Source organism: Colossoma macropomum, unplaced genomic scaffold (assembly GCF_904425465.1).
Source record: "Colossoma macropomum unplaced genomic scaffold, Colossoma_macropomum, whole genome shotgun sequence".
In the NCBI taxonomy this organism is placed as follows: domain Eukaryota; kingdom Metazoa; phylum Chordata; class Actinopteri; order Characiformes; family Serrasalmidae; genus Colossoma; species Colossoma macropomum.
This window is the reverse complement of record NW_023494802.1, coordinates 26483098-26507471: the sequence shown is the minus strand read 5'-3', so window position 1 is coordinate 26507471 and position 24374 is coordinate 26483098.

The following is a 24374-nucleotide window of genomic DNA, read 5'->3' as shown; positions in this document are numbered from 1 at the left end:
GTCAAGGCATCCCTTCTAATTAGTAAATTCAGATATTTTAAGGTGCACTCACTCCTGACACAGGTGTTCAACTGTGCACAGCTTGTCTAATCTCCATACAAAAACTCTACATTAAAATGGGTCACTCTGGAGTGACTGCACATGAACCGAAGGTCACCATGTCCATTGCTGAGCATTGGCTAGAGGGCTATAAAGCTGCCCAGCATTGGGCTGTGGAGTAGTGGAACTGTGTTCTCTGGAGTAATGGAGCTCCATCCAATACCGATGGGAGGAGTTGCGGTGGCATGTGTGATCAAGAACTAATCATCTAACATCAAAACCAGAACTCGCTAATGCTCTTGTAGCTGAATGCAATCACATCCTCACAGCAGTGTTTCAACATCTAGATTTCTGAAGAACATGATAAATGACAACGAATGGATGAAAGAGCAAGTGTCTACAAACTTTTGGACATGTAGTGTATTTCACTGTACTTGTATTACATCAAACGTTTTAGTTTAGATTTAATTATTCAATATAATTATAGACTTTTTCTTTTGCATGCAACCTAATTAGAAATGTTGAGTTTGAGGGTCATTACCCACTCTATCCTATTTCCAATAAGAACTTTTCTAGGCCTCCTCATTGTCTTTCTCCAAGTCTCGACTGTCTCCAGTGGAACAGATGAGGCCTCTGGGGAGATGGACAGCTATGCATGTAGCTGAACGTCAAATCCCTCCACTGCACCCTGGCCCCAGAGGACAAGGTTAAACAGCCGGAGACACATCCGCAGCACCAAACCCGGCATGAATAAGTCACTGAGACACACTGTCAGAGAGCAGAGCGCTGAGCTCAGCAGAGCGTGACGGAAGGGACAGGGGGATTTTCTCCTCTAAAGTGACCGGAAAAGGACCTGCTCCCCAGTAGCCGTTGCCTGCTTCATTCAAAAGATGCGAAGTGTGCCTGCAAAGTTTGGGTGGGCACCATTCAGACACCAATCTGGCAAGAAAATCTATTACAGCTACAAAATAAAGCCCGGAGGAGACAAATAGCCTGGCGCCCATTTGAGCAGTGAAGAAGATAGATATGGAAGTGAAGTGAGACAGAGAGACAAAGAGACAGAGAGAAGTAGTGGTATTGAACATGTTTGTGGAGGCGTATTGTGGCTGTCGCTCAACTGTCTCCTGTGTGTGCTGAGCGCCGGGAGTCTTGTAGAGCTTGATTAAGAGCAGAGATGGAAGAAGTGAGTGTTCTGTGTGTGTGTGTGTGTGTGTGTGTGGGTGAGTAGCAGAAAAAGGACAGACACACATATACACACTGTTGTACATATCACTTGTCTGTCACAGCGTGGTACCACAGTGTCTGCTCAGCAGCAAGGTGTGAGATACAGGTATAATTAGGGGTCCAAGCACCGAAAGCTCTGATTGTTTCTTGAATTTGAACACAGGAGTCAAAGCAAAAGCTACTTTCCTCAACATGGGTTGGAGTGCAGTCTCAGAAGAAAGTACTGTTTCTGTCACTGGGGTGGTACCCTAAAGGGTATGAATTTAGTACCTTTAGTTAGGGAAGGTTGACTCCACACATCTTGGCTTGACTTGAGGCATACTTTATTTTTTCTTTAAAAACATCTTAAAAAAATACAAGCACCTACCTTTCCTCTGAAAAAAACTCTTTAGGGTACAAAGTTCGTAATTAAAACCATTGTTATACCTTTGACGTACATGCATGGTTTGCTTTTTTCTGACAGTATAGAAACCAGGAGGCTGGGCATGTGAAGATCTGAGGATCAGCCCAGTTCACTGTAGAAATGTCTTGTGTTATCCTCCTCAAGATTTTTAAAACCTTTTTTTATCTAATGTGAGGTTCTAGACATCAACAAATCTTGGAATTCACCACTGATAACTGACATGTCGTGTAAACAAAATCATTAAAAAAACGATAAAAGATGTGAGAGGGCCTCTTCACATTTTCTCTCTCTCCATATAAACCATCTTTTCCACAGATCTCCTCTCTAATGTATAATCTAAACAATTTATCTATTTTTAATATTCATTTTACTGATACTTCCACTATCCATATAAGATAAACATTTTAGCCCAAGGCCGATAGGTACTTTGAGTTTGAGTTGGTTTGTTTTCCAAAGAGTGATTTTACATGTACATAGTAGATCTGCCCTTTTAATTGAATTTTCGCACACAGAGATGGATGAGCACATGAGCTAGGATGAAACGTGTGACAGTTCAGGGCTGGTTAAAAATTATTCAGAGCTATAGCTCCTGAAGCCCAGGCCAGGACTGATAGTCAAAGTAACTCATTACAAATTATCAATTAATTTTCTAAAACTGTAATGGGATTACTTTACTTATTACCTTCTAAAAAAATAAGTAAGAAGTAATCTCACTACTCATTACTTTACTACTATGTTACTCTCTAAATCCCATTCAAATCTATCCATTGAAAGGGAAAACCCAGCAGCCCTGGGTCAGTAATTTTTTGGAAAGAAATAGTGAATCACAAACAGGCCAACGAAACAGGTCTGTCACTATCCCTGCCTTTACTCTGAACACGACATGGTCATACCTTATGAATGTGGCTGATGCTGTTTGGAAACCTAGAAACTCACCAATAGAAACAACAGTCGCCTCACAATAAAATCTTTAAGAATACGGAACTGTTTCTGAAAGAAAACTGACTCGGGCCTTTGTGGGTGAGTCCAGAGAGATTGGGATCAGTTTCATATTCATGGAATTTACAGTGGTGGAAAGCTGCTCATATTCAAGTTATGCAGTCAGCTGACGCAGGTAACACAGTTTTACACACATATTACATACAAAGACGGGCACGGATAAAATATACATATATAATGAAATTTTAATGCATTGCATGTTATTAATATTATTCTCTTCAAAGCATATGAAAAACACAAGTAGTAATTTACTTTATTACATGAGTAACAGTAATGTAATTACAAAAACTTCCACTGTAATGCATCATACTACTTTGTTACAGGAAAGCAATAATCCCACTACTGCAATGTCACTTTACACCATGTTATCCCCAACACTGTTTCTCACACAGTGCAATGAGCTGGCTAATTTACTGGAGAAACCCCATTTACCAAAATAATTAATGTAGCTGTTACTGACCTGCTGACCTAAAGGGAAAAGAGGGTTCCCATAGGAATCCATGAAACCCTTCTGCTTCCTCTTAATCACACTACAAATGACTTTGTTATTCATCTGTGAATGACTTCGGAGTTCATTTCAATTCAGAAGCAGGCTTTTTTTCCTCACACATTCTGGAGAATAAATATGGTGAGTACACTTGAAGTGAACTTAAACACTTTCAAGTATTAACTCAAGAGTTTTGCATTAATTCTGACTGCGATAAAATGTTGACACAGAGGATAGAGAGAGAGAGAGAGAGAAAGAGAGAGAGAGAGAGAGAGAACGAGAGGGAGAGAGTCATGCTGACCCAGCCAGATGTGCTGGAAAGATGCTTTGCATCTGGTTAGAAGCTCAATAAACCAATCACAATCCATCACGCAGCATCCCTTGGCGTTTGTGCTTTTAATGAAAGGCTGTCAATGAGAAAGAGGAAAAACCTTATCAAGCAAACAAAGTGTTCCCAGAATCCTCAACAAGGACAAAAATAAGTTTAAGGGCAAATTAGCTCTTTCACTTTAGGAAGGAAGTGTTGCAATAAGTATGCAGTAAGATTGCACAACTATCAACATATACAGCATATCATATTGTATTTAATTGCATGGCAGCATGTCATACTATATCGTATGACATTGTATTGTGACTAGCATGTTAACTTGGGGCTAGTGTGTGAGCTTGGGACTAACACATTAGCTTGTGGCTAGAGCACTAGAGTGGGTCACTATAAAGCAGCTTTAATTTCACATGTTCTTTTACAGTGTTCAATGCTGAAAATGGAAACATTAACATTAAAGTAAGGCACATATTCAGCCAGTCCTTATTTTGAAGTATTGAAAAATGTATAGACTCAAGACACCACTGTAATGTTTTGAATTGAACAATGAATTTTATGAATAATTATACCTCTAGCATAGAGCATAAATATGAGTACTTTCACTAACAGTACATGTTCCAGGTCATAAGTGATCTGGCTCTTATATCTAACACCAATTGAGTAAACTGAAAAAGTAATGCACTGAGTTTACTTTAAACATGCACAAACCTGATTCCAAAACAGTTGGGATGGTATGTGAAATGCAAATAAAAACAGAAAGCAGTGATTAGTAAATTCTGTTTCTCTGTGTTTCAAAAAGAAAATGGTAGAAAAACACTATATTTTATGTTTTACTTTATGAACTTCATTGTTTTTGTGTAAATACACAAGCATTCCAAATTTAATGTCTGTAACATGTTCCAAAAAAGTTGGGACAGGAGCATGTTTACTACAGTGTTACACCACAGTAATAACCAGTGTTTACTGACAATAGATTTTCAAAGGATTCTTAAGCCCATGTGGTGAAATCCAGCATAAAATCATGCCAGTTTTTAATGCAATGCCATCTGATGGGTCAAAGGTCGTGGGCATTCAGTTGTGGATTCTCGCCGTTTCCTTTACACACAGAGATTTGATGTTATTAAGGACTGTAGTACCTTGCAATTTCTACCCCCTAAATGTAGGGGGTCTTTCACTTAACATATTTGACAGGGAATCACAAACAGGCTATGTAAATCTACAGCTTGAGCAAAATGCAAATCAGCCCCATCTTAGCCAATTCTGTTTCTTTTATGATCTTTTCTTGGTGCTAAAATAAAGAAATAAAGAACCACTATTGCCAAGTTTTATTCAATGTTTCATATGGTTTCATATTTCAGCAGCATAGTGTAGCAGCACAAAATCTAGTTAAACAGGCCTAATGATGCACTGTTAATTACTGCCAGAATTCCGAATTCAGAATTTAACTGTACTTTTTCAAAGTAAAATAGTGTACTCATCATTTTATTGTAAAATAATTTTCTTATCTAAGACATTTTCTGTAATTACACAGCAAAGTACTGTGAGGTTGATGTTGAGGTGTACCATATAGCATTATGGGATATGACAGTAAAAAAGCATTAAAATTTAAATAAGATATTCCACGTGTTTCTATTCTGGTGATTCTTCTTTTTATATGGATTTTTTTATTGTTTTTTTTGATAGTTTTAATGCTGGAACACTGAGGTGTTGAAAAAACATTTATTGTATATTGATATTGCCAGATATAAAAGTTTTTCACAGAAAAATGAAAGCTGTTTTTTTCATTTACAGTAAATTACTGTCTCCTAAGTTGCACTTCTTTTACAGTTGTTATGTAAAACAGTGGAGATGTATTTTAATTATAACTTGTTAGTGTAAGTGTAGACCAGAATACAGCTATATCACAATAAAGTTGTGGTCCATTTATTTACTGTAATTTTACAGTAAAAAAAATTAACATGCTCGCTTTGCAATGATACATGCAGTTGCTCAGTGTTCTTTAAGTACTGACATCAACACTGCGCTCTGAAAAGCATATTGTGACATGTCACATAGTAGATGATCATAATAACAATAAATTCCATCATATTTTAATATTTAGTTTGTTACCTATCTGATAAAAATGCTCAAGGCAGATGGAAAATGAGGTCATGTGTTGCTAGTGTCTGCATTTAAGGGCTAACAGATACAGCATTATATCTATGTATATGTGAACGTGTATCCATATGGAGAAGTAGAGCAAGAGGATTTTATCCGAGCCGGTTTCCCCTTGATGAAGGTTAAAGCTTCTCTCTCCTCCTTCTTTCTCTCTCTCCTCTAACAGGAGATGCCCTTCAGCCCTGAAAGAAAGCGCCACAGGAAGTGGGCCAAGCATGCAGAGAGGCAGCAAACAAGGCTGCCAGCGCAAACACAAAGCCGTCGCGTTTGGCCTTAATGGCGTCCCTCGAAAAGGCAGAGAAAAAGGCAGTGGTGAGAGGTCAGTGACCCCTCCCTGTCCCCATGTCCCGGGGGGCAGCGAGGCAGAGAGTGAGACACTGTGTTGTGTGGAGTAGAGAGATGTAAAACACAGGCAGAAAGAGGGAAGCCTCCGGAACCCCGAGGCATCACTTTGTCCTCTATCAGGAGTGCTGACCTGCAGAGGATGAGGACACAAAGCCAGCCTGCGAATGAACAGCAGCGGAGAAGAAAAGAGCATCCAGAGCATCTAGTCACAACTGTGGGCCAATGAGGGCAGCGCTTTGTGCCGGAAAGCTCTTATGACTCTACTGGGTAAATGATGGGCCTTGAGGGCTGTCTAGAAACACAGGAACAATCGCATGCTTCATAAAGCTGACAGAAGCATTGTAACTGGAGTAGACAAAGTTAACGATGTCTGTTATGAAAAAAAACTCGGATATTTTACTGCCAACGTGTTACGCTACATGCTACACGTTCTGTAACTCTTTACTTGAACCCTGCAACATGGCATTGACATGTCCATGCCAGATGTCATATGCTATTATGAGTTGTCATTGACAGATTTTGTTCAGTACTATAACAGTGTCATATTACAATTACCAGTAATAATAACATGGCACCGTTCCATGTCATGACAGCTAACTACAGTAAACAGCATATGACATAAGCTTTCATAACATCAAACATCAACAAACATGACACTTTTACAGCAAATGACATCTTCCATGGCATATTATGTAGCAGGATTCAGTAAATTGTAACTGAATGGTCAAATCTAAAATCTACGATCACAGTCATTCTACAGTTTGCAATAAACTACAGGAAGTGCTAGTAGTGGGAAATACAATCAAAATTTATATCGTGGTCTGATTCAAAATTCAAATTGTTGATGATTGAGGTATATATTACAGTATAATGTGTTTATGCTTTTTTTCAAATAAAAACCATTTTAGATGCTTAAGGAAACCTATTTTTGAAAGTTTTGACAGTGTCTTATTAGTCTAGAATATCCCTTCACTTTTAATAAGAACCATATTTAACTGCAGAACATTTATAAAGTTTTTATTGTGTGTAATATCAAGAACAATATATAGACAAAATGCATGAAAAAATTCTATGCCACATCCTCTAGAAAGAACACACTTCTGCATACTTTATTGCATAATTACTATTTATTTGCTGAAGTTAACAAATTGAAAAAAATAAAATATACATACAATTTTTTTCCAATATGTTGAACCCAGCAAATAAATAGAATTTGTGCACTAATGGTTGTACAAAAATGGCATATTTAAGTGTGTTCTTTGTAGACGTGTTAACTTATTTTCACTTAGAAAATCATCAAAACGTAATTTAACTGGGTGTGTTAAAACTTTGGCACATGGCTCTATTCAATGTTGACATTAAATTTTTTTTTCCTCTTTGAAAGATTTTAATATGACAGTGACAAAATACAAAGCATTGACTAATTGTCTAACTACATGGCAGTGTCAATAAGTTAACAGCTTCTTTATTTCAATTTTGACAGTTCTGGTATGTTTTACAAGTATGTTGCCATGTAAACTGGATATTAAAATAATCAGCAGCATGAGCAATGGAAATGTCTGTCAATTATAACCAAACAAATAGTGAAAACTGGTTGATAAGAAGGAAGTTCCAGCCGGTTTAATCATGAGAACTCATCATATCTCAATACATGTGTGTGTTTACAAGCGGATCTCGACTGCTCCAACATGTCAGATGCGCAGACGTATCGCCTCAGACTGAGAACAACACACAATGCAGCATCAGTGTATTTATATCTATGATTGTCCTCCGGTTAGCGATAGTTTTGAAAAATAAGAAGTTTCATAGCACATGAAAAATATAAACCTTTTTATGTTTGTAAAGGATCAGAAGACTGACACAGCACTGGTCCTGAAATTTTGTCTCACACGATGTGCCAATCCTACCTACACTGACCCAAGACATAGCTTCAGCTCACTACACATTTTCTGAGCTCGCTGCACATACAGTGAGCTTAGTAAGTGTTGCAGGTGTGTGTGCAGTGGAATTGCTGATTGACAGCACGATTCTTGAGAGGATGCGGGCAGGAGGGAGAGGGGTATAAATATCCCCCATACGCCTGATGTTCCCCTAATCAACACTGTTTATTTGCGGATACTCATTAGTCAGTGCGTGGAATGCCACGAAAGCGCAGTGATATGCGTTGCCATTTCCAGAATGGCTCAGGCAAGCAGGAGCATCTGCACAAAAGCTTTATTTTGCACTGCAAATTTTCAAGTTTATTTGAGGTAGAAGATCGAAGGAAAGGTGTTTCTGAGTGTAAATTCTGAGGGTATGTGTGTATGTGTATGTGTTTTGTATGTTTGGTTGATGCAGTGGCAGACATGCCCATGTCTCCAAGCCCGTCGAGAGCAGTGTTTCTTAATTAACGTCTGCTCTCTTTTGGCCTGGTTCCGAACCAACAGAGTAGCAGTGTGAGAGGCAATGTGTCAACCATAGCACAGCATCCCATGGTCAAAGATGTTGTGTGTATGTGCTTCCCAAAAGTGTGGGAAGTGAGCTTCGTAAACCTTTCTTGTACATCATAACCTCCTCATTCTGGCACCCTGCTGATTTAGATGCTAGGAATGAGATAGAATGTTCTAATGTTTTTGAAAGTCAAAGAAAAATCAAATAGAATTTTTGAGAGGCAATTTAGCTTCTTTTAAATATAATACTTTCTCATATTTAAGAATCATGAGATCCAACTCTATACTTTACTAGAGTAGTGAAAAGCTTGCATCTTATGTTTTGTTCAGAGGCCTCTGTTTAGTTTAAAGCAGGAAACCTCGAAAGACTACTGAAGCTGTCTAAGGCTAACGCACTAGATGAGTAGCAACAGTACAGATAGTATAGAGCGCAGTACCACGTAGCACATTTTTCATGAAAAGCAACAATAAACAACAAGCTCAATCTCATTTTACACTCTACTCAACCTAAAAATTTAATGGAATAAAGTTTCCACCATAATTTTGTGAATTCATCACAGTTAGTATAAGTATTAACAGGGATTTTGCAATTTCACATGGTTTCTAAATGCACTGGGTACAGAGCTCAATTTCAGCTGAAAATGAATATTTCAAAACAGTAAGTCAAAATATTCACTTATTTTCTCGAATTTCAGATGTATTATGTCAAAATAATGTCTAATTCTCCAACTATTTATTTTTTATGATTAAATAATCACAAACTTTTACAAGATGTAATAACTCATTTTGTCACTTTGATTTACTATGTCAAAATCTTGAAAAAGTAAGTCATTTTTTTGACCTAATGAGCAAGTTTGAACTTGAAACAGACAGATAAAAAGTCTTAGTTATCCTACCTGATGGAAAACGGGCTTTCTACAAGTATGTGAGTCAACTTGTGGTTATATTGCATTTTATGTTAATTATGAAGTTGCCCCTGTGTTCATCTGCATAGAAGGTCTTATTAGATAAGCCACTAAAATTGGCCTCTCTCATTAGTGCAACTCTGTAGACTGCTGGTAATTAGTTCCTCTTTTAGTAAATCTGCCCCTAAATTTGAACATTTATGCGTGTTATACATGTTCTAATAATTGTGACACAAAAGGACTTGTCTGAACTCTGGAAAGTGCTTCTATGCATTTGTGTTCTTGATCAAAATTCTGGTTCAGGAATTTTCAGCTATATTATTTTCTTTTCATTTAAAAAGAGCAATATTGGCAGTTAACGTTCTCTAAGCATGTTGAGTGCTCCAATGATGTTGCGCTAGCACTGGTCCAAAAAGACGCAGTGGCTGGTTTCATGTGTCTTAGAGGAAGCTCTTGCCAGCCTTCACCCTCCCAACTTGGTAGCATCATGCGACAGGAGAAGGTGGAATTGACAATAACTATATAATTAGGCACAAAATTCTGGAGTAATAGAAAAAACCTGCAATGGCAATGTTTAGATGTAGCAATGTAATAAGAAGAGTCAATTAAAAGGCAGCATTTTTTCTGCATTAAAGGTTTAGTACTCTAATCTGCTTTGCACAAACCTCTTTCTGTATTTATTTTCCCCTCATCTCTCTCTTTTTCTATGTCTCCCTTTCTCATTAGCAACACAGGCCATGAAGCATCTGCAAATTAAACCATTAGGCACACATAATTTCCTGTACTTGAGCAAAGACTTCATTCCCCTCATATCTGATCGATTGCTTTTGGCTATTTGTTTCTTAGTATTTGCTTCTCTATCTTGTCTCTGACACATGCCACAAACAAAACAAAACAAATGCTCAAGGAGCACGAACACACTTGCTTTCTCTTTTCCAATGTCTTGGGTCATTTAGATCACGAAGAATTGCAGCTGGATGAAGTGCCATTGAGAATGAATGGGATGTTGGATTTGTTCAGCTGAACCTGCGTATTTAGCAGGGATCCATAAACCGAGAGAGGTAATGACCCTACTGGTCATTCATGGGTCATTTACAGTACAGGGTTAAATACTTAATGATGGCATTAAATTAAGTCGGTTATAATTACAGAGAAGAAAGCTAAATTTAGATGAGAAACAATGGTACAATCTCTAGAGACGAGTACATGATAAAAGAGACCAATCAGAAGTTCAGACACCTACTTGTTGAAGAGTTTTCCATATTTTTACTGTTTTCCACATTTTAAAAGACAGTTATGATATTGAAACTATAAAATAATATATTATGATATCCTGACACAAACATGCTAGTAACAAAATTTAAGTATTTAATCATAAGCCTGTATGGCAATAATTTTTCAAGATAAACATATGTGGTGAATCATGACTATTGGAGTTAGGCCATAAATGTCAAAATTTCCTCTAACTTCTGCTAGCATCCCAATGGGATTCCAGTAGTTTGTTAGCACTAAGCTAACAGCAATTCACATAAAGAATTTTTTGGCTTTTCTAGATTAAATACAGACATTTGAAGCTTCTAAAACATATTCAGCATTTAAGCAAAACATGTTTTTAACAGACATGTTACAAACAGATTAGTGTATGTTTTACCTTGTAGCAGTTTCACAGTGAATCTTGTAGTAGAGAGGCCTAGTATAGAGCTGCCACCATCGGTGAATAGGGTAATGTTTTAAAACAATAGATATCACAACAAATCTCTGCCAGTTAATAATTGGTATACTTTTAAGTATTTTTCATATTGGAAGTTTAGCTATAAATATACATGAATCAAACATCTATTTTGATGATGTTAGAATTAAAATGGTTATTTCATCATGAAGACCCACTCCTGAGAATAATTATTATATACAGAGGGGTCACAGTCTGAGACCACACTGATTTTTTTTTATTTTTATAAACAATAAAGTTTTAGCATCTTGAAAAATTAAAACAAAGAAAAGTTGACAATGACAATGAAAAGTATTCTAGATTCTGCACTATTTCTAGGTCACTTCTCAAATTGAAGTGAATAAGTAGATTAAATCTTCCGTTGACTTTCAAGTGGATTTGATCTACTCATTAGAGGCTTTTGTACAAACTTACGGAGTGCCTGCCAGCTTGAGCATATGCTGTCATTAAAGCAAAAGGGGACATAATAAATACTAAGACCTTCTGAAATTCAGGTAAACATTCAAAGATTCTATTTCTTACTTCATTATGCTGATATCATCATTTGTAATGAAACTCATTAATTAAAATGGAATGCAAAATAGAAGCATTTTCACCAGTGGTCTCAGACATTTGGACCCCACTGTATGTATTATTTTTGCATGTCATTTTGCAGTATATTATTTAGCATAAATCCAGCTATGAGCAATATACTAAAAACTCCGTCAGTAATATCCTTCAGAATATGATTTTGAATTAACCTGTAAAAAGTCATGAATACAGGTATTGCAGGGATGCAGGAGACCATAAATTATGTTAATGGTAAGAATTGGCCTCAGGACTGCATTACTTAGTGAGATCTCATAACGCATGCACCACTTGTGTGAATGTTGCCTTTAGTACATAGAAAACACACTCAAGTGAACACTGTAGTTAAATTCTGCAGGATGTTGGTCAGTTTTTGAAAATACAGTTAGACACTAGTAGATGTGAATTGAGTAAACATACTGAAATAAATATATTTCTGTGGAGTTTTGTAACATGATGATGTAACACAGCAGTAAACATGCCCCTATCCCAACAGTTTTTGGAATATTAAATTTGGAATTAGTGTAAATTTACAAAAAACTATAAAGTTTATAAGGTAAAGCATCAAATATTTTGTTTTTGTACTGTTTTCAATTTAATACAGGTCAAACAGAATTTACTAATCACTGTTTTCTGTTTTTATTAGCATTATTAGCAATTTAGGTTTGCATGATGTTCGATGTACAATGTATCCTGTTCAATAATAGACTGCATTTTGACTGCTCACACAGGATGTTGTCACTGATCATGCAGTATCATGCAGTCCTGCATTCTCTCAGGCAGCCAGCCTAATGACACGAGCAGTGGAGAGGACAGCTAATCATCATGTGTGATTTGAGTTGAGCTGTGTGTGTGTGTGTGTTTGCTTGCCTCAGTGTCATGGCTGGGGACATACGCCTCTGCTCTTTGTATCAGCCCATCTCCGATTTCACTTCCTGTTAGCAGCCCTGTCAGTCAAGCTGGCGACCTGTCACTCATCAAGGTGCTTCGCATGATTGCCAACACAAGTGTGAGTGAGATCCTACACTCCATTTTAGTGTGTGTGTGTGTGTGTGTGTATATATGCTGAAGGGGGTGGTCTCATCTGTCACACACTCCTGTTCCGTGATTGGCTGTGACAGATCCGCTCAGCGGACACACATCAGTGAGCACGCACCTCCACACACAGAAACCATGCGTGTCCGGGGACAAGAGTTTTCAGATTAGTACATGGAGTTAGGGGCATCCAGGCAAAGCACACTTTTAGTCATAACAAAGCAGACAGTGCTGCTTATCCAGCACATACTCTTCTACGGAAGAGACTTATCTTTGTATAATCATGTAGAGTGAAAAACAGGGCTGCTCCCTATCTAACTGCATTTGTTTTGTTTTTTTTAATTCAAGTATTTTCCTACTTGTTTATTGTAGTTAAAGCATGGATACACATCTTCTAATCCTTCCGGGTCACTGGAGGAACACGCAAATTCCACACAGAAGGGACCCTGGTCGCCCGGTCGGGGAATCGAACCCAAGCTCTCCTTGCTGTAAGATGACAGCACTACCCACTGCGCCACCGTGCCAAATTTGAAGCTGGGATACTGCTCAAATTAAGCATTGTGTTAATTTTCTAAGTGAAAAGAAGTTAACACTTCTTAAAGCATGGAACAAACTTAAGTATTACATATTTCTGCAAATTGTAATGAACAATTGTTATCTAATTTAATTTAAAATATTGGAAAAAATAAAACATAAAATGTGGCATTTGCAAAAGTTTGGAAACCCTTTCAATAAATTATCCACTGGTGTTTTTTTCTATTTCATGAAGAGAAAATAACACTTTCCCAGCTGTTAAGCATAAGAGTGGCTGGGTCTATTATGTTTTGGGTCTGTTTGGCAGCTAATGGCTGAGAAATTGTTGTGGGGATAGAAGGAAGAAAGGATTCTACTTAATAACAAATCCTGGAAGCTAATGTCCCACAATCTGAAGACACTGAAGAGATTTGATATTACAAGAAGACAATGATCCAAAACATACACCAACATCCACTGTAAACTACTTCAAGAAACAAAAGCTTAAGGTTTCGGAATGGCCCACACAGTATTGTGAACATTACTGAAAATCTGTGGGTAGATCTCAGAGATTTAAAAGTGTTAAAAGCGTTCTGAAAGGAAAAGTGGAGAAAAAATTCAGCTGGACTATAAGAAACATTTGGAGGCTGGGATTTCAGTCAAAAGGGGGCCTTACTAAGTACTGGCTGAAAGAAGAGTGTCTAGTCTTATTCACACATCACATTTTATGATTTTCTCCAATATGTTAATGCAGCAAATAAATAACAACACATTTAAGTTGCCATGCAGATGTGCAGTTAACTTTTTTCACTTAGAGAATCTAGAAAATGTGAAATTTGACCAGAAGTGCCCAGACATTTGCATATAACTGTAGATATTTATGCAATCTGAAGTGTGTAGATATTTTATTTTTTTGCATGTGTACTCAATTTTTCTGCCTATTTAGTCATGGCCAATTCCACCTGCATACTACCAGACTGGCAGGAGGAAGGCCGGCACATGCTTCCTCTGAGACACTATGCACCACTTTTCTAACTACTGCTAATGCAACATCATTGGACAGCATGAAGAACTTGGAGGAGAACGGCAACTGCTAATTCTGTTGCGTCAACTAACAGACACCTGCACTGATGATTTATGGGGAAAAAGGGAAGGTGATGGAGAGAGAGGACCCATCATACCCACCCAGAGAGAGCAAGACCAATTATACACTCCTGGTTTTCCAGACTGCTTGGGATCAAACTCCTGATCTCCCGACAATGATATTTTTGCAGATACTGATGAAACAGTAGGTCGTCAATATCGGCCAATGCTTCTATTTTGAGTGCACTGATCATAGAGCCCTAATGATTTTTCAGTTGAATGATAACACTGGGATAAGTCAGTAGGTCTCTATAAGGCCAATGCTTCTATTTTGAGTGCACTGATCATAGAGCCCTAATGATTTTTCAGTTGAATGATAACACTGGCTGATATTGACGATCAATGGTTTTATCGGTACTTGCAAAAATACCATCGCCAAAATTTGAATTCATGATCTCCTGACAACAGGGAAAAATGTAATACAGTTGTGCCACTGGGGGACCCAAAAAGAGAACCCTGTCCAACTTAAAGACAGCAATACAGGCTGAACTGGTGAATTTCAACAAAAAAAAAAAAAATGCCATCATGAATAGAATAACAAAATATTTATTTAAACCTATAAAATTCCTATTAGCACAGGAATACATAATAATAACATAACAATAATATAAAATGGAATTAACAGAAACCACTCCCATAAAGAATTCTGGGTAGCTTCATCCCAAGAGCTATAATATGGACTGAGAGAATCATATCCCTCAGTAAAGCATTGTTTTACTAAAACTAGCGGAGTATAAAATTACAATCTAAAAATAAATATACATTTATTTTGTCAATATTACTAGTAATCAGAATTGTAACTCTCTAACAATTGGCATCAGCCACGAAATTTTCATATCAGTTAGGCTCTCATTTGTTATATACATCAGTCATACAATACTGAAGAGCAAGGCAGGTGCAACACTGAAAACTGCATTTTACATCTAGGCTTACTGTTAAAAAAATAGTGTATAAGTCAATGTCATGCTAACCTTTAACTGGCCATGCTTAAAAATCTCAGTATGGTGAAATGAAGGTTTCACATTGAGATTTTTAAGAATGGCTGGCTGTACTTTAGTGTGATATTTGTTAATTAGCTTTAAGCTTTCTGATAGCCAACTATGTTGTTTAACTATTCGCATAATTAATTTAATTTTAGTTAAAAATCAGGCCTTTGTTATCAGCTAAGAAATTCCTTATTTGGGAACATCTCCAGTTAAAAAGCACATTAAGTAGAGATTGCACTAAGGTCAGGGTGATTTAGCACTATACTATATTGTTCTTCTGTTGTCTTTAATATCAAAAGTTTGACCCTCCTCTTTATTTTTTACAACAAACACTTTGTAAATATGTGCATGCCCCTCTGTCTGATGCCTAAGAAAAAAAAAATAAAAAGACTTTTGGATTGAGGCACAATCAGGTAAAAAAGTAGATAAAGGTACTTTGGAAGCCTATAGCAGTCTGTCTACTCAGACAAAAGCTTTCAGTGGTGTTGCTTTTTCTATATACAGCAAATGCAACGTTTATGTAAGAATGAGAGAATCAAAATGAAAAAAATAAAAGTGAAGTGAAAAGCGATGAGTGAAAAGAAAAGAAATCGGGAGGCAAAATGATAAGTAGATATAGGACAACGACAGAGAAAGTAGAAGAGGATAAAAAAAATAGGCTGAATCTAATGTACTCTCTCAAAAATAAAGGTTCCTAAATTGCTTGTCTTGCATGTACAGTTCAAAAAATCTTTACCTGCTGTAGAACCTTTACATTATGTAGAGACTCATTTACAAAAGTACTTCTTTGAAGAATACTTCAATCAGAGGTTCATGTTTAAGAGTGTAGTTTGTAATGTTCTGGCTGCAGTGTTGTGTGCTCTACAGCAGCCCTGTGGTAAATGTCACTGTGGCCTTGGGAGGTGGAGTTTTCGGGTGGTTGATGAGATTCAGAGGGACAGTCAGTGGTGAAGACCCCGAGGACCAGAGACTAGAGACCCCAAACACGCTGTTTACTCCCAAACATATACTCAACAATTAGCTCCCGCTCAGCTCTTGACCTTAATACTGTAGACAGACCTAACCACCCACTGTCAGCGCTCATCTACTAACTGACCTGAATGGGACGATACTCAGCGACAATACTAGGAATGCTGGGAAGGACTGGATTCCTCTGAGAAGGCCAAAGCAGGAACATTTCTATATAGTTACCTTTAGATGTTGAGTTATTTTAGCTGTTTTGCATTTTAATAAAATGCATTTTATGTTTTACATAAAATTGTATAGTTACAGTCTATAGTCATAAAGTTATGTAAAGATTTCCATTTACAATCAATTTACATTCTGTGTTGACAGGTTTAAGTCTGCACTTCAAATTTTTTTCCCAATTTTTGACTTTTCATCAGATTCAAGATTCAAATCATTATATCAAATGTGGTATCCTTTGAAAGCTACAAGTGAGAGATAATGTGAAACACTGAGTATAGAATTGCCAGCCTTCACTATCACTTGTTAATTGTAACTTCTAAGGATTAAGAAGGGGAATTTCTTGCGAGCTTATTTTGTGCCAAAGCATATTAAACATCCTCATCTTTAAAAGCTGCACTGACAGCATCATTTAGACAACTTTGAGGCTCCCATTTTAAATATTATCAAATAAATAAAAGCATGCATGTTTTGCTGTAGAAAAGATCAGGAAAAACTGTCTGCATGAATACTACTCAGAAATTTCCTTACATCAAATTTCCCACTCCATAAGGCACTCATTCATAGTCCATGGGCTTCTCATTTAATACCTTATAGTGGGCTTCTCATTTAGTGCCTTCTCTACACCGCTCATGCCTGCTAGGGTGCTCAAATGAAATGCAAATCTATGCAGAAATCAAAACTTTTTCTCTTGCGGTAGAGAAATTTAATGGACCATCTCTGTAAGAACGTCAGGAAAGAAACGTTTTATTTCTCATTTTTTTATGGCTGATATGTCTGCACTCCTGACCTACTGGATGAGAATGGACTGCTTTAAATGAGGTCTTTGGAAGCCAGCACAGTATATAGTATGTCTGACAGAGCCAAAAAGACACTAGTAGACACAACAGTAAAAAGATCAATAGTTATTTAAGTATATGATGGCCATTGGCCATAACTGGGTGCATTTACTCTACAGACCTCTGAAGTCGTGTATCATTCTGTAGTTGAGATCATGCCTGTAATTGCATCCCTTGATAACGAAAAACATTACAAACCCCAAATCATATTTTGTCCTACGCACTCTCCACCGCAAGGTACTGAATCCTCTGAATTATAAGGTTGTTAAAGAATAATGAATGGATAAAGAATGAATACGTGATACAACAAGCTAACATTCTTCCACATTGAAAATATGTAGCATTAATGTAAGTCTACTATTAAATTTCAACACTATTATATAACACCAGATATTCAACTATAAGTCTACTACCGCTAAAGCAGCCTAACGACCACACATTGCACAGCAGTGTTAGTTTCAATGTAGCAATAAGTATAAGTTGACACTTGAGTGACCTCAGATTCAGCTGAATAATGTACATAGGACAAAATGTCTCTTACAGAAAGTCATATATATTTTACAAAATCACATGTTTACAAGGAATCTCACATTTTCATGTGATCACACATTTGAATGTGTGGCATGTACAAAAACCACATACGTTTATTCACGTCAAATTCATTTCCTGTAAGGGATATCGGGTTTGGAATTTGGCAATTTTTGAAAACGACATTAATTTTTCCACTACAGAATGATGACGTAACTTCAGAGGTTGACTGCTATATCCACACTGTAAAAAGATTCATTTGTTGGTTTTATTTAGAAAAGTAAGTAACCGGGCTGTTGTAAAAAGTTTGAGTTAACTTAACACAAAAACATCTGTCTTACATTGACTTAACTTTATATTTAAAAACAGCCCAGTTACTAACTAAGTTAAAACACTTTTTTGTTGTTGTGCAATATGCATCTTTTTGCATCTTCTGTTGTACTCACACGACCACTCACAGATATTTATACTTACTTACATACTTGTCACTGGCTCCCTGATTTGGCTCCGCCTCTCTCTCTCCACCTTGTGTCTCCATTTGGCCTTGCGTTATCCCTATCACCTGTGTTTTGTTTGTCACATCTTCTTGTATTTATAGCCCTTGTGCTTTGTCTTGTTAATAAAACTTCATGCTTACATTCTGCCTGGCCCTCCTGCAGGACAATATTTCCCAAAAAGGAAAATTTAACAAAAAGAATAATTTAAATGTACAATTTTTATAATGTACCATTAGTATATATAGGTAATTCAGTGACTAATTTTAACAATTTCCACATTTGAGGTCTTTGGAACAACTGCAGTTTTTTTTTTGGCCTGATCTATAGGTACAAAGAACAATAATGGAGTGTTCACCCTACATTTTCATTGACTGTGTAAAAGGTACTGTGCTGCTAGCCCAACTGAATATATGTAATAGATCTTATGTCTTGTAGATTTTCACAGAAAGGGCATAGTGGCTTCATTAAACCTTTCACACCTTTGTTTCCAGCCATCTTCACTGCTTGTGGTCTTGGTGACATTAGATTTGTCAGGGACCTGAAATCCCAGAGGATCTTTAACATTGGCAAATTTTTTTGGACAAGAGGTCTTAGTTTGACCTGACCTGGAAATGGCCATCTGCTTCATCGACAGCATCCTGTGGCAACCGGTCTACTTACTAATAACAGAATGCATCTGCAAAGACAGTGAGAGAGAGCGGGTTCTGGGCATCCTGTTGTTGTTGCAGTCAGTTTCCATCTATCAGGAGCAATGGGATTACCATCAATACAAATTAAAAACAAATAAGAGGTGTGCACGGAAGCAACGCTAGGAAAGCCGTGACCCAAAGCCGGTCAGGTCAGGAAGGCAGTGAGCGTGAATTCTAGCAGCCTCATTTCCAACCTACCGGCCAGTCAATAACCTATTTAATTTAATGTCACAGCCAATGTGGGCCAGGGAGTATTGACAAGGCCCTGAATGCACCTTGGAAGGAGTGGGGGGAGAGAAAGGTGCCCCCAGCTGCAAGGACCAGATAAACAGTAAGTGAAAAATTCAATCTCTCCCACCGTGAAAACGTTGGCGTCCTTATAAATTATTAAACCGCGTGCCCTCCCATAAAAGTGTATTGAGAACTTTAACTTGAGGGAGTAACGCCTGTGGTTTGAAGGGGCCAGAGGAGAGCAACAATTCCCATCTGCGATCGCTCCTCAGCTGGCCTGGCCTTTTCCTCCTCTACAGCTCAATCAAGCTCTGCCCTTTACCAGTGTCTCTGCGCGCCCTCTCCAAAACAGCAGCTCGCCCACAGACAGAGAAACATAATGAAGTTCGGACGTTCAAAACAGCCGTTACTGTGCATGCTGTGACACGTAATGTTTCCTTTCCAACTGATCTGATTCACCCACTCAAAGGATTTGTTCTGCTCAGCACAATAATAAGTGTTAAGTTAGTTGAGGTATTACTTTTGTTTTGCTATATTATTATTTAAATGTAATTACACAATTACCTGCTTAATTTACATATTATCCAATGTACTACAACAAAGTCAGCGACCATCCTTTATTTTAATTTTCAGTTATTTATTTTTCAATGTCCAAAAAAAAGTAGAAAATATAAATTTTACAGAAAATTACACCTAAAACTAAATACAAAATTATCAGAATTTAGTGTGTCCACATCCTTTAACCCTCTTCTTTTTCTCGATTTTTGCAAATCTTCTTAAATTTGTCTTTAAAGGCACTAACATGACACCCATGTGTTTCATATTAACATGCTCAGTTATCTTCACTGCTACTTTCATTACTTACTTTTGCAGCAAATTCAGCAGCTGTATGTTTTGCATGCCGTTTCACATTTGTTTCGGATGTCGATTATTTAAAAAAAGAATGGGTTTCTGACCTGATGGGTAAGTCCTTAGGGATTTCCTGATTGTCCATTGGTCATTTTCACTCAAAAGTAGTCAGACACATGGATCCACCAATTACACATGGTGAGAGGCAGATGACGTGTATCTCAACCCAACTTCATAGCCTCATGGATAACTCCGGATGTGAGTCACATGCAATCTCTAGATAAAGTGGAATTGAAAGAGCAGACTCTACAGATTCAGGAGATGTTTGGACTGTAATTCTGCACTGTATTATCACAAAGACAAAGAAACATATATAGAAATATCTAATTTGACATGCAGACACGTTCATTAATCCCAGAAGATTAATATAGCTTCCATTTTTTTTCACACCTCCAAAATTCAGTCTTAGAAGTTGCATTTTCTGCTTCTCATGTTCCAAGTACACACAGTGAAGTCTGGACTGGGGTGGCCTGTCAATTCTTCTGTGAACATCAGCAGCTTTTTTGTTTGATTTGCAATTTTTTTCTGCCTTTTCTCTGTAACCACTTCTTAACAGCTACACATCCTTTCAGACCCATAGTGTAGAGCTGTCTTCTCACAGTGGAAGGACAATGTTCTCAATATTTTTCAGACCTGAAGCAAGAATGGAGCTTAATTCTCTCTTGTCTGTCAAAGATAAAAGCTTTAAGTACTGTTTATCTGATGGTGGCAGTTTTGGTGGTCTACTTGGTCTCGCATGGTTATTAGGAGTCCCATTTTCTCTGTATCTTTTAGCAATTTTTTTAACTCCAGTTTTGGAAACCCTTTTTTTACCCTTATTTTGCTTGGTTTTCCCTTTGATTGTCTTATATCTTATCTCCTCAGAATTACCTAATGACAAATGAATAACTTGCTCTTAATAGCCATTAAGCCATTTTAACTGGAAATTTAAAAATGAAGGAAAGCTTCTGTTTTTGATATTTACTGAGTTGATGAGCGGTTGTGTGAAGCTATGAATTAAAGCTAGTGGTTGGTGCAGTGTAATGGGTATCACCTCTGCCTTCTATGTTGTGGACTGGGGTTCAATCTCCTGCCTGGGCAAGCACCCTGCACTATACCAATAAGAGTCCTTGGTCAATACTGCTAACACTACCATCACTTACCTGTGTAAAATGGTTAAACTGTAAGTTGCTCTGGATAAGAGCATCTGCGAAACACTGTAAGTGTAAAGCTGTTGGCAGTTCACCGATGCCGTTACCGTTTACATAACTATTCCATGTTCTTGAAGCACTAAATAAATCAATGAATGGTTCAGAAGCTTTCCGTCACTGCATTTACACACCCCCTGTACAAGTGCTCTTCATATATGATCCAGAGTAAATTCCCAGAAGCTAGCACAGTCATTTCTCACATCAAACCCATGCACCCCTGCGTGACAGTGTCCACACAGGTGACATCTGAAGGTTAGCTCTCATATAAGCCTGTCCACTTTGATGCCCTCCATGCCGGTCAATAAACTGTTTAATCTCGCAGCTGTGGAGCAGTCGATAGCGCTAATGTTGTGTCCAGGAATTGCGGCGTGTGGGAGTGCTGCCTGCGTCTGATAAAGCATTCGTTTCCCCACTTCCCTTTGTCTTCAATTTGGACAGGAGCAAAAAAAAAAGCAAAAAAGCCCTCTGACCATTTCAATAATTCATCTGTGTGTTTAATGAGCTCCGGTAATCCGCAGCAGCGGGCCGCAGTTGCCTTGCAGCGCTCCAAAATGAACGCGATTAGAGGATTACTCCCATGCATTTCTGCATTCAAGCACTAATTTACAAACATGACAATATCTGTCCGGGAGCCTGGCTGCCACAGCGGCTTTTTAAAGATGTGAGCCAAGCAGTTTCTTTCTTTCTTTCACTCTTTCTTTTTTCTTTTTTTAATCCTGCCATGACGCACTTTTAAGATGGGGTTTGAAGGACACCTTTCAGCTCCCCAGCATGGACCTCACTCCCCAGTGGGACAGATTAAACCTCCTGTTCTACACGGTGATATTCTTACACCACATGCATAGCTCAAGACATCCTCTTCAATTTTTCTGATATCATGATGACAATATGGTGGCATGCTTTTGTTAGTCTGATACAATTTTCTGTTACAATACATTTCTCTGAGTATATCATGAGTATCATTGGGACCTCTAGAATATTGAAAACTGCATGCATCATCCAAATGACCAATTACAGAAAGACAACATGCAGTTACAACACCAACCAGTGTAAATGCATAAACTGCATGGTAAGTCCATGTCAGCCCATTATACTATTGTCTAATCTTAATAATTCTTTTTTTTAAGCGTGATTTGATTTGATTGGTTCTCCTGTTTCTTCTTGAATAGTTTATTTTTGCAAATGTTAAATAAAAAAAATTACTCTTGCCTTTTGGTAATGCGGCACTGTTCTGCTGGTTCATTTTGTCTGTTCATACCACAGAAAAATTTTTTAGAATACTGTGACACATGTAATGAATCATGAAAATGTTTTCAAGAAAGACTGTGTTGTAGAGAAACTTATTAACTCAGATTTCTTTACAGTGGTGGTGAACCAGATGTCTGAAAAGTTTAATGCCTCTAAAAGGTACCACACAGAAAGCTAATACATGAAATGGTTACAATTACAAATACTCTGCCTGATTCCTCAGATATTATTTTACGATAAATTTGAGATAAAGTATTGGCCTAAAATGTACTATTTTAAATGCATTTTATGGCAGAGGGGTACATGCAGAGAGCTGTAAGGCAAAACAGTACACAAAGAAGACTTATTTTTTTCAGATTTACCACATTTTATCACTATCAACATATAAAACTCACATATCGAACCACTGATTTTTTGGATAGTAAATAAAATGGCTATATTTGTACTGTAGACATTATGACCCCAAGTTCCTATCACCATTATTGTGAAGAAATACAAGTCAGTACCAGACATACGAGAGAAATGTACTGACTCAGGTTTCTTTACAGTGGTGGTGATGGAAACTAGACATCTAACAAGTTTAATGCCTCTAAAAGCTATCTCACAGAAAGTTATTACATGAAACGGTTAAAAACATGATGTCTGAGAACTATCAATTGTTTAAACTAACAAAGTGTTAAATTTAAGATGAAAATGTATTCATTTTCAGTACATCTTCAGCTATTTCCTTTCTTTCTGAAACTACACAGACACCCTTGTGGCAGACTAATGTCCTCTTTTATCCGCTTGATTTTATTATCATTAACTTAGTACAAACTAGCTAGTAATGTGTAATTTAGTAGACAGTAAATGAATGAGTTATTAGCCTTAACCTTAAGAAACAGAGGAAAATGAGAGGGAGTTGTAAGAACCTTAGGGATCCAAAAAACTCAAAGTACTTCATAAAAAAAAGGCAGTTCAGAGATCTCTCACCTTCTCCCCTCCTCTCCTCTTTGACACATTCAGGGAAGCTGGACAGCAGCCGTTAATCAGAAGAGCTCCTGCCAGCACTTTATCCAGGAAAGGCACCTGCAGTAGGCTGACAAGCTAAACCTTCTGAGTATCTGTGTCAGCGAGCAAAAATAAAAAAAACAGAAAGAAAGAAAGAGGAAAAAGGGAAGGAAAAAGAAAAAAAAGGAGAAAGTGAGCAGGAGTGAGACATGTGAGGCTGTCACAATTACTTGATCACAATGAATGGGAAATAATTAGTTGGTAATTTGCATGATGCATGTATTAGATCCTCCATCTGATCTCTCTTACAGTCAGAAACTGAGTGTCTTTTACATACATTTTTTTGCTATAGAATGTTTTAAGGCTTTCTATTATGTTTTTCCCCAGTGAAATGGTTCTTTGGCTTGTTGTTCAGTTAAAGGAGAATTCCATTGATTTTACCATAATTAAATTATGCATTTATCTGTGTAATTAAATGATTATGATGTAAACAAATTAATTCAGAGTGATTTGATGTGAAAAGCATTTTGCCATTTTTAATATGACACATAAAACTCAGAAAACCAGCTGCCATGGTGTTGGTCCACTGGTCATTTTGTATAGAAAATAAAACTGCTATATTTGTGTATACATTATGACTCTCGGTTTCTACCACCACCATTGTGAAGAAATATAAGTCAGTACATTTCTCTACAATGCATTATTTCACATCAAAACACTCTGAATGACTTTGTTTACATGTCAGTGACTGAATAATGCAGACATAATGTAAAATGCTTGGA